This window comes from Tupaia chinensis, unplaced genomic scaffold, assembly GCF_000334495.1.
Source record: "Tupaia chinensis unplaced genomic scaffold, TupChi_1.0 Scaffold000133_1, whole genome shotgun sequence".
NCBI lineage: Eukaryota > Metazoa > Chordata > Mammalia > Scandentia > Tupaiidae > Tupaia > Tupaia belangeri.
This window is the reverse complement of record NW_006159602.1, coordinates 978,420-994,312: the sequence shown is the minus strand read 5'-3', so window position 1 is coordinate 994,312 and position 15,893 is coordinate 978,420.

The following is a 15,893-nucleotide window of genomic DNA, read 5'->3' as shown; positions in this document are numbered from 1 at the left end:
TTTACCCAGCATGATGTACACCTCAGACCAGTCCAGCTGAGAATCCTATACACTGGAAGTTTCTAATTGGCAAGGTGCATATTCTAGAAATTTCTTAGAAACCCAAGAAACTTATTGAACAAGACACAGTCGATGCCAGTACAAATGTCAGGCTTGCAGCATAATGTCCCTTATGTTCACTCACCTCTCCCTTTCTTAATTCATAGAATTCTGACCACAGTGAATTTTAGTTGCCTAGGACTTCCACAAAATTGCTAGTCTTTCTCTGTTTGCTTATATTCTACAGTTATCCATGAACCTTTGTAGGCAAGCGACAACTGCTGAAGAGAAATCCTACTGCACAATTCCTTAGGGTGTGTGTCTTTCTCCAATGAAACCTCTAAATCCGTTGGGTTTACAGGTTGAATGAATAAACACTATCTGAATGTGGTGTCTGTGGGCCCCAGATTGAAGCCCTTGGACTCTGACACACCGAGTCGCTGCAGTGACACTGGAAGGGTAATCAGTTGTAAGGACATTCAGACAGAATTTAGGGCAGTAGAGGAAGTTCTGTCAACAATGTATGCCATTTAGGGGAATCGAGCCCTGGGGGGTAAAAGAAAGTCCCGGTGGGCGCAGTCTCAGAGGAGACATGACACAGCATAGGGACAGAGGATGTACTGGGGACCTGAGGGACATACAGGAGGAAGAGTTCCTAGGAGCCACAAACTTCCCACTTCGTGTCATTGTGGCATGGCCTCATCCATTACCCAGGGTTTCTCTCTCCCATTTGGAGAAGTGGAGCCTTCACCATTTCTCCACAGTTCTCAAAGGTGTTCTCCCCACTCCCCCCCTTTTTTTTTAATTGAGTAGAGGTTAATTGAATGAATTGGGCAGCCCCCAGAAAGGTTTCTGAGGTACTTCCCCCCAAGTGTTCTTTCTCAGACCCTAATCTATATTTGCACATCCTGTGCTACCAAGGGCCTAAGGACAGGAATCTCAAGGTTATGCTCATAGACATGCTTTATCTTTCACTTATGTGAAGTAGATAAACTATGATCTTTGGGATCACACTGACTTGAGAATACAAGCTTCCAGAGAAACTAGCTGAGCCTCTGCCTATCTTTGTAACATATCTGCAATTATTCTTGAGGAAGCTTAGTATGTATGACTCCAGGAGGATAACCTGGCACTTTTGAGCTGCTGAAGTCTCTACAAGAGTGGGTCTCAGTGCTCCCGTAGGACTGCAGAGAGAAAAACCAGTGGCCACATTACAAAGCACTTTCCAAACTGAGCTGGTCTAGTGACATTAGCAACTTTTTCTATTTGTGTATACTGCCCATCCCCCAATTGTTTTTCATTGTCATGGTCACTTTTGGAAATCCAGTCAGCAAAATACTGGAAAGAACTGCTACATGATGACCTCATCAGTGCTGAACTCTCACTATGATGTGGGTACGAGGTGCCAAAGGGAGAAGGCAAGGCAGGGATTGCCAGATTGACTGTGACTGCCCTGGCCATGGTTCAGTTGGAAACCTCTGGAGTCTTGTCCACTAGGAGGCACTGCCAGTCCAGTGACAACCCCAGTCATTAACCTTGAGTCCAGAAGGTGCCAGCGGAAGTAGAAGGGCAACAGGAGACACCAGCCGTAAGTGTGCAGTACACTACAGAAACTGGGCATTGCTCATCTGGCAGTCTATGACACAGTGTTTACTGCTAACCTGAGTAGCAAGCTGAGCCCGGTACATCCCTAAGAAGCAGCAACAGGCAAAAGCAAGTTCTCCTGTGGGACGGAGCATAGAGTGTGGCAGACTTCTTGGGCCACGTGTTTGAACTGACCACAAAGCTGACCTGGAATGTGAGCAGAGAGATCACATTGTTTTCAGTCATGCTAAATTTGGAGAGAAAAGCTTGATGGCACATGAAAAACCAAAGAGTAGTTTGATAGTTGAAGGCTGAGGCTGTAAGATGTCTGATAGCACAGACAGAGGCTCACCCCGTGGGAAAGTTAAGAATTGGGAGGCTTTAGGTTACTGCATAGATGAAAAGAGAAATACAAATGAACTTATTAAAGGAAAATTAAATTTAACATTAACTTACTAAAGGCAGCAGAGTATGAAGACCACTTGACCAGGAATCATGGGACACGGTATTAGACACATCTTTTTATATATTGCAAAGGGTAGTTATGTGGTCTTCATCAGGACATTTGCCATTTCTGGACCCCTGCCCCCAATAATATACAAATAAGTAATAGCTTTAGATGTTTGTTTCTATGATATAATAAGACTATTTCCCATAAACGTAGTCAAGGCTTTCTTTGCACGTGCCTACACAGTATTAATTGAAAGCTCCTGCCAAGATCTAAATGATAAAATGGGTAGAAAAGATATGTAAATTTTCCTTAAGTGGTGAAAGAAAACAGAAAGCAAAATAAAGCCTTGCTAAAGGCTGGCAGGAACTGCCACTATCTTTAAACCAGTAGAGAACAGACGGGCTTTGTACGCAGCCAGCTTAGAACTTGGTTTAGGTGCCTGCCAGGAGAGGAAGTGATTTCTTTAGTTTTTAGGATGAAATCATGCATTAGGCAGTCTGTTCTAAGGAAAAGCAAAACAGCCAAGTTTTGCAATCTCATCACAGATCGAGATGAATGTTGAAGGCTGGCATGCTCAAAGTAGCTGTATTGTGTCTGTCTTCCGTAGCACCAGGATTTTACTGAGGAGAACCAGTGGCATCTACATTGATACATTCCTTCAACAGATATTTACTGAGCATTTACTGGGTGCTAGACACCGTTATAGGCATAAACCAAAGTTCCTAATTTACAAACAAGCTTATATGCTTGTGTGTAACTAAAAAGGGTAAATATGTAATACTTCATTTGTAGATAAGTGTATCAAGAGAATAAAGCACATATAAAGGGATAGAGAATGGCAGTGGATGGAAGGTTCCTGTTTTATCTGGAGGGTCAGCGAAAGCCTAGCTCATAAGGTAAAACTGGAGATGCCAAAAGGGAGAGCAGGAAGACACCATTAACATATACGAGAGGGGGATGCTCACAGAGGCACTAAGTCTTCATGATAGAATGTAATCACTGGCAAAGTATATCAGCATTCTCATAGAACTTCTTGATTTAAAAAAAATGTCCTGAGGAGTACAGCAATTGGAAGAAAAGGCACAGAACCAAGAATATACTTCATTATCATCAGAGAACACTAAGAACTCTGCCTTATGCCATATGGAATAAGGAGATTTAAAGAGACAACCAATTTAGTACATAACCCACTGTACAAAAGTAATGCATGAATTGTGGAGATTCAAATAATGGATTAGCACTTGTTATTTACAAGCATATTTTCATATAGTATACATTTAATTGTTACAAGATCCCTATGAGGTAGATAATGTCTACATTTCTCTATTCAGTGAATCACTTGTTTTAAAAACATTTATAGAGTCCATACAAAATCCCCGTCTCCATAAATACAAAGGGAGGGCCCACTGGGTACTTGAGTCTAGTGGGGTGAAATTTACACGTAAATAGATAAATATAACCCCACTGATAAGATATATAAGCCGTCAAACATTGATACATAAAACAGAGAATGGTTGGAGAAAAGTTTCAGAAGGGACTTCAGAGTAAGTGATAACTGAGCTGATTTATGAATAAGAAACAGAATCGTCAATATGAGGAACAGGGCTTCCCTGGAGACACATAATTACAGATGTATAGGGGCCAGATTGTGACAGGCCAGAATTGTAATACTGTCAAATGAGGGAGATGCTGACTAGTTTCAAGAAGCAGAGAAACTTAAGAAGTTGAATAATTTATCCAAATTTGGAAATTTCCAGAATTCATAAAAAGATATAAGTTCTAGGGTTTATGACAGTCGATTAACCCTAAGTAAGACAAATAGGAAATCAATACATCAACCCACATCATAGTGAAACTGTAAGTCCTCAAAGACAAGGAGAAAATCTTTAAAGCAGGCATAAATGAAAGATTATCCCACAGAAACTGTTAGACCAACAGGAGTTTATAATAGAACCAGAAGAAAAAAGTTTGAGACAATCATGTCCTTAAAGTAGTGGGGGGAAATAACCATCTAGAATTCTATACCCAGCAAAACTAATATCGACAATAAAAATATGCAAATGAGTCCAGCAGATGACGTGATGGTAAAGGCACTGCATCACACATAACCAACTCTGTGGTTCAAGTCCTAGATTGGACAGCTTGAAAAATGGTGATTACATGTGTGTGCTTACCCAAAATACCAAGAGGAGACTAGAGGAGATGGGATTGTGGCATAGCCACCCACCTGGGGGTTGATTTCTCATTTTCCCTCTCTTCTTTCTCTCTGTGTGTGTCTCTGGGAAATAGACATGCCCTGTATCAAAAACCAAAATTAAAAATTTTTTTTTTTTAAGTAATGAGAGAATTTACTAGATGCAGACTCTGAAGAAAAATCTACTGGGTCATCAGAAAAGTCATGACACATTTTTACACAGAAAAATATGTCATGACTTTTCCAACAGTCCAATATTTGCTTTGATTTGTTCTTGTTATAGAAGGTCCTTCAAATAGAAGCTTAGCTTATTTTAGCCTTTCCTCTTTTATAATATATTCATTTGAAGTGATAAAATTTTAGTTTTTTTCTAATCATAGTTTTAGCTACATGCCACAGTTTCAATACACAATGTTATTGTTAGTTCAAAACATTTCTCAATATTCATTGTGGTTTTTTCCTTTGGTCAATTGGTTATATATAGTTAAAAAACAAACTGAATAACTTTAATCCACTGAAATTTGTTGACAGTTGCTTTATAGCCTTAAATATAATCAGTTTTGATATATGTGTCAAAAGAACTCGAAAGGAATGTGTATTCTTTCCTTTAGATATATACTCAGTAGCAAAATTACTTGATCATGAAGTAGTTCTATATTTGTTTTGTTGAGAAACCTCCATGTTGTTTTTCATAATGGCTGTACTAATTTACATCCCTACCAATAGCACATAAGAGTTCTTTGTGGTGGCCAGCCTATAATGCAGTGGTTAAACATTGTACACAGAGAGCTGGAACCCACATAATTAACCACAGTTTGAGTCCTAGCTCCAGCAGCTTAAAAAACACATGGGGGTGCATATGACTCCATGCCCAGGATTCCGATGACACAGAGAAATGGAGTAAAGAGAATGGCAGTGTGACAGGTCCCATTAGGGGTGCTTTCTCTCTCTCTTTCTCTGGTGTGCACTCATATCCTTTGGAAATAAAAATATACGTATGCTCAGTTTTGATGTGAGTCTAAAATTATAAAATAAAATCTAATGATAAAGAGATCACAAAAAAGTAAGAGATTATCAGTTAAACCAATTGCTAATTCTTGAGAAGGGAATAAAATAAGGAAAGCTTTGACATTACTGACCACAGTAAAAGGCAGAAATCAGCACTTTTAGAATGACAAGGGGACCATAGTTACAATATTTTTTTAAATTACAGAAGAATATCATCATATGTTTATGACAAAAAATATTTAAAAAAACTAAAAAAAAGAGAGAGAAATTTAGGAAAAAACAGATGTTGGGACCAGCAGATGGCATAATGGTTACGTTGCTAGACTCCCACATAGTTGACTGTGGTTTGTGTCCCAGACCTGGTGGCTTAAAACTCACGCCAGGCGTGTGTGCATGCATCCCCAAAATCCTGAGAGGAGAATAGAGGAGAAGGGATTGTGGCATGGTCATCTCCCCTGGGGAGTGATTTCTTGCCTTCTGTCTCTCTGTTTCTCTCTGTCTCTCTGGGGAGTACATGCGCACTATAGCAAAAATCTCCCTCTCAAAAAGAAAAAAAAACAAATGTTTCAATGCAAATGTAACTTACCAAAACAGACACAGGAAAAAGTATACAAGTATGACTATTTCCATAAATATTATATAAAAGGAAGCTAGTGTTAAAATGTATCTTCTTGTCTCCACTCCTTCCCACCTTGCCGCCTATAGCTAAAGCTCAAATGGCTTTACAAGCATATTCTAACTTTCAATACATAGATACTCCATATTTTATACAAATTATTCTATAGAAAGGAAAAACAATCATTCCAAGTTATCTATAAGACTAGATTAACCTTTGTGCCTGAAGCAATGGGACTTTATGTAGAAACAGATGTAAGACATCGAAAAATATATTATCACCAAAGTATTTCAGCAATGTATAAATTAAATACAACTAAATAAGAAGAATCCAAGATGATTAAAAAAATATATCTATATAATTTACCATGTTCATAGGAAAAAAGCCTAGGTGATTAGTGTGCAGAAAAAAAGCATATGATAAAATTCAACACCTATTAATTATTAAATTCTGCCTAGGAATACAAAAGAAATGGTATAACCTCTTACAAGATTCCTACAGTTACAGCACAAATATGACCCGTAATGTAGCTAAAACTTCAGAAGCATTCTCTTTAAAATCAGGCTTTGGGGCTAGCAGGTGGTGTAGTGGTTAAGGTGCTAGACTCCCTCATGGTAGACCACAGTTCATATCCTGGAGCTGGTGGCTTAAAAATCATTCTGGGTGCATGTGTGTGCGTGTGTGTGTGCGCTCAAAATCCGAGGAGAAGAGACTGTAGCAGGGCCATTCCCCACCCCGGGGGTGGCGGTGATTTCTCACTGTCTCTCTCTCTCTCCTGGGAGCACATGCACCCTATGGCAAAAGCAAACAAACAAATAAAAATCAGGCTTGAGGCAAGGCCACCCACTCTTACAACTCACAACATTGAACTGAAGGTTCTAGCTAGCACATAAGAGAAATAAAAAGTCAAGGGACTGTAAAGAAAGTAACAAAACTGTAATTATTCACAGACAATATTACTCTTCACAAAGAACATTAACCAGACAGGTAGACCACTAGAACTAAAAAGTGTTTAAGAAGATTGTTGGATACAAGTTCAATGTATTTATTTATACCATTTCTATACAATAGCAAAGTCCTTTGGTAAATATAATATTTAAGCTACCTATCACAAGGGTCATAGATCTATAAAACTGCTAAAAGTAAACATAACCAAATTTTGCAAAAACTTAAGGAGAAAATTATAAAACGTTTTAAAGAACACATAGGAAATCTTAAATAAGAAGATACCCCATGCTAGAATGCCCCACTGTAGTAGATGCACTGAGATGGCAATTCTCCCAAAAAATCATTTTGTAAATTCAAAGTGATTTCAATAAAAATTCCACTAAGCTTTCTCACAATACTTGACAAACTAATATTTTTGTTTGTTTGTTTTTAGGTTTTTGCCATAGGCACGTGCACTCACTGGAGAGACAGTGAGAGGTAAAGTGAGAAATCACCCGTCAGGGGACAGGGCCACACAGCAATCCTTTTTCCTCCATTTTCCACTCAGGATTCTGGGCATGTATGCACACATGCCTGGTGTGATTTTTCAAGCTGCTGGACCTGAGATTTGAACCACGATCGACCACATGGGAGTCCAGTATCTTTAACCACAAGCTACCAGCTGGTCCTGACAAACTCATTTTAAAGTTCATAAAGAAGAGGGAATTGCCCAAAGCAGTCAATACAATTTTGAAAGTGATAAAGATATAAGGAAGAATTGAAAGGGAATGAAGAGAAAAAAGATTCTTTTTTTCTAGGTATTGAAATTTATAATATGAACAACGTGATGCTGGTGCACCAACGGATAAATAGAGCTACTGAACTGACTAGAAAGTTAGAAGGGCTTCCTTGTATACATGGAATTTTGGCACTTGTACTACCATCACCACTACAAGGGAATAGTCTGCCACAGGTGTAAGCACATTATATACTTTAGATATGGTGATATACATCAATGAGAAAGGAAGGGCTATTCAACATAGCGGGCTGAGTTAATGTATGTGTATCAATCTGGCACATTCTAGTACAGTTGATGTACAACGCCTATGACCTAACAATGACCCCAATTTTTCTACTCTCCAGATATCTTCAAGCTCATGTATCAGGAGATATAAGAAAGATTTACTGCAGCAATGTCTATAATAGTTTAAATAGGGAAACTAACAAATGCTGGTTAACTTATAAAATGGAAGCCTACAGAGCAATAAAAAAAAAATGAACTAGTTTCATGAATCAACATACTAACCCTGAAAACATGATGTGGAGTTAAAAATGAAATTTGAAAAAAGTATGTACAGTACCACTTCAGGAGACAGTGGAATAAAGAGGTGACAAATTGTCTCCCCTAAAACCAAGTCTAAAAATGGGCACAACTGGGGCAGTGGTGCTGAAGATACTGGGACTTCCACTGGCCGACTACAGCTCGAGCTCTGGACCTGGCATCTTGAAAATCACACTAGGCACATGTGCATGGGTCCCCAAAATCCCAGAAGAATGGAGGAGAAGGAATTGTGGTATGGTCATCCCTCCTGAGGGGTGATTTCTCACTTTCCCTCACACTGTCTCTGTCTGTCTCTCTCTGCAAGTGCATGTGCCCTATGGCTAAAATCTTAACAAAGAGCAAAACTGTCAAAAACAACCATTTCAGGGACCAGCAGTTAGCATAATGGCTATGTCACTGGACTCCCATGTAGTCGACCGTGGTTCAAGTCCTGGACCCGGCAGCTTGAACTCACACCGGGCGTGTGTGCGTGCATGCCTCAGATCCCGAGAGGAGAATGGAGGAGAAGGAACTGCAGCATGGCCATCCCCCCCAGGGGGTGATTTCTCGCTTTCTGTCTCTGTGTCTCTCTCTTTCTGGCGAGCTCATGTGCCCTATAGCAAAAACCTCTCAAAAAAAAAATCAAAAAAAACAAACAAAAAACCCCCAACCATTTCACAGTTCTAGAAATCAACTAAACACAAATAACAAGTGATAAGGATTTGTTCATGAGAAAGTGCTAAAATTTGGTAAGACCACTGGAAATCTGCTGTGTTTGAGGATTCTCCAGCAGAGGTGTGGCAATACTGTTACCAGGGTGGGCTAACTATGGAAACAAGCAGCCTCACTCTTCATGAGGAATGACCCCATTAGAACTGGAGGTTGAAAAACAAATACTCAGGGATATCATGAGTAAAAGAACCAACTTGGTAGAAAACAGATGGGAAACTAGCACAGTTCCCGAGAGCCTAATATTACAGTCCTGCTTGGGGTAAACAGCAGACCGATGGACTAACTAGAAATTTAGCAAGAGATTCTGTAATTTAGAGAAACATGGAGGGGTTGCACACTCTTCACACATCCTTTGGAGACCAAGAGACTGAATATGTACAAGCCCAAGAAGACCCAAGTTGTGCACACATCTCTGGTTGACTGGGAGCTTATGAGCAGTCACAGGTAAGACCCAAGGGGGACTAAGATATCCACATCCACAGCCATCTGGGAGCCCATGTGCACATGGAAGGCAAAACTGGAATCTAAGTGAAAAGAGCTGGAGAATACTTGAAAAATTCCTGAATTTTTTTTTTTTTGAGAGGTTTTTGCTATAGGGCATGTGTCCTTGCCAGACAGAGAGAGAAAGAGAGACAGAAAGCGAGAAATCACCCCCCAGGAGGGATGGCCATGCCGCAATCCCTTCTCCTCCATTGTCCTCTTGGGATCTTGGGCACGCACGCACATGCGCCCGGCATGAGTTTAAGCCACCGAGTCCAGAACTCGAACCGTGGTGGACTACGTGGGAATCCAGCGACATAGCCATTACGCTAACTGCTGGTCCCCAAAATTCCTGAATTCTTAATATGTTCCTCATCACACTACGGTGTGACCCATACTCAAGGGGGAAGTAAAAGTCAGTAAAAATAAATTCTGAACAGGTCCAAATACTGACATGAGGAAACAAAAATTTCAAAGCAGCTACTATGATTAAATTAAAAAATAAAAGGAAAAAAATAAAAGGAAACTATAAAGAATTTGCAAAAATAGTTTGATAGGAATTGCATTGAATTTGTAGATCACTTTGAGTAGTGTGATAATGACTTAACAAATAAAAAATACTGACAAATACCTAGGAACTCTTAAAAGAAATCAACTGGAAATTCTAGAGATACTAGTACAATAACTAAAAAAGTTTACCAGGTGGACTCAGCGGCAGACTTAATATAGAAGACATAACTTGAAGATGGATTATAGAAATAATCTAATCTGAAGGAGAGAGAGAGAGAGAAGGAGAGAGAAATAAAGCTTATGGAAAAGTGAACAGAGTTTCAGACTTGTGGTAAAACATCGAGTATATATCAACATATGTGTTATAGGAGAAAGAAATGGACAGAAAAAAAGTATCTTAAGAAATAATCCTGGAGGAACCAGAAGATAGTGTAATGGTTATGTTGCTGGACTCCCACATGGCTGACTGAGATTCGAGTCCTGGACTTGGAGGCTTGAAATTCACTCTGGGGATGTGCGTGTGCATGCCCAAAATCCTGAGAGGAGAGTGGAGAAGACGGGATTGCAGTGTAGCTATCCTCCCTGGGATTATTTATCACTTTCTATCTCTCTTTCTCTCTCTCTCTCTCTCTCTGGTGAGCACATGAACCCTATAGCAAAAAATCTCTCTCTCTAAAAAAAAAGAAAGAATCCTGGGGAAAATAATCCTAAATTAATTAAAAATTTATTAATCATCAGAAATAAGAATCTTAACAAGCCTCAAGTACTTTAAATATAAAGAGATCCATGCCTATATACATAGCTCTTTAGTAAACAGTTAAACTAAAAATACAGACATCTTTAATTTTTAAATTGGATTATTTGGTTTTGTTGTTGTTGTTTTTTACTATTGTGTTGTTTGAGTTCTTTATATATTCTGAAAATCAACCCCATATCAGATATGCAATTCACAAATACTTTAGCCATTCTTTAGGTTGTCTTCTCATTCTGCTGATTGCTTTCTTTGCACGGAACTTTTTAATTTGATGTAATCCATTTGTTTATTTCTGTTTTTGTTGCCCATGCTTTTGAAAACTTACACAAAAACTCCTGTTCAGTCCAATTCATAAAGCATTTCCTCTATTTTTTTTTTTAAGTAATTTCATAGTCTCAGGCCTTACATTCAGTCTTTATGTTGTTGATTTTTGTATGGTGAAACATAGGGGTCTAGTTTCATTTTTCTGCATGTGGATATTGCAGTTCCCCAGCACCATAATTAAAGAGACTGTCCTTTCCCCAGTGAATGTTTTTGTGGTCCCTGTAGAAAATCAGTTTGCTACAAAGACATGCATCTATTTCTGGGTTCTCTATTCTTTTCTATTAGTTGATGGGTCTGCTTTTATGTCAGTACTGTGTTGTTTTGGTCACAATAGCCTTCTAATATATTATATGATGCTTTCAGCTTTGTTCTTTTTGCTCAGTTCTTTGTCTATGTAGGGTCTTTTTGTGATTTCATAAGAATTTTAAGGGTTTTTTTTTCTTTTTCTGTGAAGAATGTCTTTGATATTTTTATAGAGGTTGCACTGAATCTGTAGATCACCTTGGAAGTATGACTATTTTAATAATATTAATTCTTTCAAATCAACATAGGAAATATTTGTTTATTTGTGTCCTCTTTCATTTCTTTCACCAATGTTCTATAGCTTCATTATAGAGATCTTTTACTTTCTTGGTTAAATTTTTTATAGGTATTAAATTATTATCAATACTTATTGTAATTGACGTTGACAAACAATTTGATTAACAAATGAGAGAAAGATCTAAAGAGACATTTTCTCAAAAGAAGACATACAAATGGGCAATAAGTATATTAAAAAAATGTGCAACATCACTAATCATCAGGGAAATGCAATGGTGAAAGATTGAAAGCTTTTCCCCTAAAAGCTGGAATAAGACAAGAACTCTCTGTTCTCACAACTTCTACTCAATATTGTACTGGAGATTCTAGCTGGGACAATGAAATAAGGAAAAAGTAATAAAAGTCCATCAAATTGGAAATGAAAAAGTAAAATGATCTCTATCTACAGACAAACTGACCTTATATATAGAAAACGCTAAAGAATCCACACAAAACAATTCAGAGGTAATAAACAAGTCTAACCATTTGTATCAATATACAAATCAATATACAAAATTGTATTGTTATACACTAGCACTGGACAATTCAAAAATAAAATTAAGAAAACAATTACACTCATGATCGCATAAAAAGGAATCAAATACTTAGGAATAAACTTAAAAGTCATGCAAAACTCATACTATGAAAAATATAAAATATTGTTGAAAGAAATTAAAGATCTACTTAGAGAGATATTTTTGTTCATAGACTGAAAGACTTAATATTGTTGGGGCCGGCAAATGGCATGGTGGTTAAGGGTGCTGAACTCCCACATGGCCAACCCACGGTTCAAGTCTTGGACCTGGTGGCTTGCTTTCTCACTTGTTCTCTCTCTCTCTCTCTCTCTGTCTCTCTCTGATCAAACTGGAAAATAACAATGATAACAGTAATAAATAAAGTTAAAATAAAATAATTCTTTAAAAAAAAAGAAAGACGTAATATTGTTAAGATGGCAAGATGCCCCAAATTAATTTATCAATTCAACACAATCACTGTCAAAAACCCATCTTAATTATGCTCTGCTTTCTTTTAAAAGATTGACAACCTGATCCTAGATATCATGGAGATGCGAGAGGCCCAGAATAGACAAAACAATCTTGAAAAGGACCAACATTGTAGGCCTGATATTTTCTGGCTTCAGTGTTTAGCACAAAGCTACAATGAACAAGACAGCGTGGTACTGGCGTAAAGCTAGGCATATAGATTAAAAAAAAAAATAGAATCCAGAATCCAGAATCCAGAATTAAACTTTGACATATTTGATTAAATTATTTTCTACAAGTATGCTACAATTTTTTTTTTTTTTGGAGAGGTTTTTTGCTATAGGACGCATGCACTCGCCAGAAAGACAGAGAGAGACAGAAAATGAGAAATCACCCCCTGGGGGGATGGCCACACTGCAATCCCTTCTCTTTCTTTCTCCTCTCGGGATCTTGGGCATGCATGCACACACGCCCGGTGTGAGTTTAAACCACCAGGTCCGGGACTCAAACTGCATTCGACTACATGGGAATCCAGTGACATAGCCATTACCTTAACTACTGGTCCCAAGAATTTCATTTTTGTTAATGGCCCTGGGAAAAACTGGATATGCAAAAGAAAAATGTTGTACCCCTAACTTACACAATACACAAAAATCAACTCAAAATGAATCAAAGACTAAATAAGAGATATAAAAATTAAAAAAGAACTTTTAAAAGAAAACATAGGCATAAGCTTTCTTGACTTTAGATTTGGCAAAGTTTTCTTAGATATGACACCAGAAGTGCAAATGCGTGCACACGCACACACACATACACACATACACACAAAAGAAAAAAACAGATAAATTAAACTTCGTCAAGATTAATAATCTTGTGTTTCAAGGATACTACTAAGAAAGTGAAAAGACAACTCTTATAATGGAGAAAACATTTGTAAGTCATATGATAAGGAACACGTACTGAAAATAGAAGACTCTTACAACAATGAAAAGAAATCCAAATTTTAAAATGGGTAATTGGGGCTGGGTGGTGTTATGGGGTGGATCACAGCATGGAGTCCCTATAGGGGGTGTCTCTCTCTCTCACTTTATCTCTCTCTCTCAAAGAAATAAATGAATAAACTTTAAAGAAAAATGGGCAATGAATTTGAATAGACTTTTCTGCAAGAAAGACATACAAATAACTACTCATCATATTAAAAGATGTTGATCATCATTGGATAAATGCAAATTAAACCACAGTGAGATACTACTTCACATTAACTACAATGTATACAATCAAAAAAGATAGAAAGTAACAAGTGTAGACAAGGATATGGAAAATTGGAACCCTTATGCATTACTGGTGGGAATGTAAAGTGGTGCAATTGCTTTGGAAAACAAAATATTAAATATAGAATTATAATATCACCCAGCATTTCCACTCCTAGGTGAACTGAAAACAAACTGAACCCAAGGGAACTGAAAACAAATGTACAACAACTTCTACATAAATATTCATAGAAACATTATTCACGATAGTCAAAAAGTGGAAACAAGTAAAATTATCCATCAATCAATGAATGGACAAACAAAATGTTATCTATACAATGGAATATTTTTCAGCTATAAAAAGGAATTAAGTGCTGATATGTGCTACCACTGGATGAACTTGGAAAATGCTATGCTAAAAGAGGGTGGATATAAAGGTTGCATGTGGTGCCATTCTATATATATAAAATGACCAGATAGATGCAGAAAGTTTATCGAGACAGAAAGTAGATTAGGGGATGGGAAGAGGGGCAACGGAGAATGACTGCTAATGGCACAGGGTTTTACAGGGATGGATAATGAAAATGTTTTAAGATTAGTTTTTGATATTAGACAGTTATGTAAAGGTTCTGAAATTAGGTGGTTGCACAGCTCGGTGAATATAGGCAGTAAACACCACTGACTTGCATGTTTTAAAAGGGTGTGTTAAATTTAGAGAAATTGAGCTGTGCTTATGAAGGAGAGTGTTCTATTCTGAAGGAAAATATATTGATCTTAGAGAAAAATATTTAGTATGTAGGGATAAAAAAACACTCAAATGATTTAGAAAAAATTCTATTCATTTATATCTATATTCACACACATATAGACACATGAGAGAAAGGGTGAGGAGTGAATGCAAGTTATAAAATGAGGTAAAATGTTGGGAACCAGCAGTTAGCGTAATGGCTATGTCGCTGGACTCCCATGTAGTCAACTGCGGTTCACGTACCAGACCCGGTGGCTTAAACTCACGCCGGGTGTGTGTGCGTGCGTGCCCAAGATCCTGAGAGGAGAATGGAGAAGAAGGGATTGCGGCGTGACCATCCCCCCTGGGAGGTGATTTCTCGCTTTTCGTCTCTATGTCTCTGTCTGTCTGGCGAGCGCACACGCCCTATAGCGAAAATCTCTCCAAAAAAATTAAATAAATAACGAGGTAAAATGTTAATAATAAAGAATCTAGGCAAAGGCTGTGCAAGGGGTCTGCAAAATAAAATAAAATAAAATAAAAGGATGTCTTTTATGGCATAAGAGTTATATCTCAACAACCACCAGAAAAGAAATACAAAAGAAAAAAAATGAGGATAAGAGTCCTTGTCCAGGTGGCGCCTTGCTGCAGCTCAGCGTGTGGTTTTGTGAACAGTGTGAGCTGTAATCAAGCTCCCCTTGCCATCTCAGCCAGGCACTCCTTTAAGGGCCTCGCTTGGCAACCCGACGCGACAGCTGGGATTGCTTCTTAGCCCACCCTCCAGGCCAACCTTGTTTTACGTCTCAGCCTCTGACAGCGGCACAGCTCCTTGGCTTGGCGATTCCTTTCCTTTCTTTTGGCAACCTGGGTTTATTGTCTCTTTCCTGGTCCTCTTCCCATGCATCTCTCAGAATTTCCCTTCTGGGCTTCCCAAGCACATATCTTGGATTGGTTTCTGCAGTCTGTGCATTTCCACCAAACGCAGGCATGATTGTATTGGTAGGTTTTTTTACTCACTAGGAATCCAGTTCCTCAGACTTGCACATATTCCTGCCCTCTACTCCTGGATAGCTCTAGATTTTCTGTATCTTTTCTCGCTACCCATCAGTTCGTGCAAGGGCACAGGAATTAGCATGATCCCTGCTTTTATTTTTTTCAAGTACATATAAAATATTTCATGTTTATGCCAAAAAAAGGTACCGAATCACAAGTACCTGGAAAGACAGAAAGTTGTGAATAACAGTAATGTACAAAAAGTCACAAAACAACCACAATATAATAACTTTAAATGAACCTAAGGAAGCTAACATTATTTTTTATGTTGGTGGAGTCTTAAACAATAACCTGGCTCAGAAATCAGTAACACAGACTATTAAAACCTTATGCCCATGTGTATTAATTACGTTTCTTATTT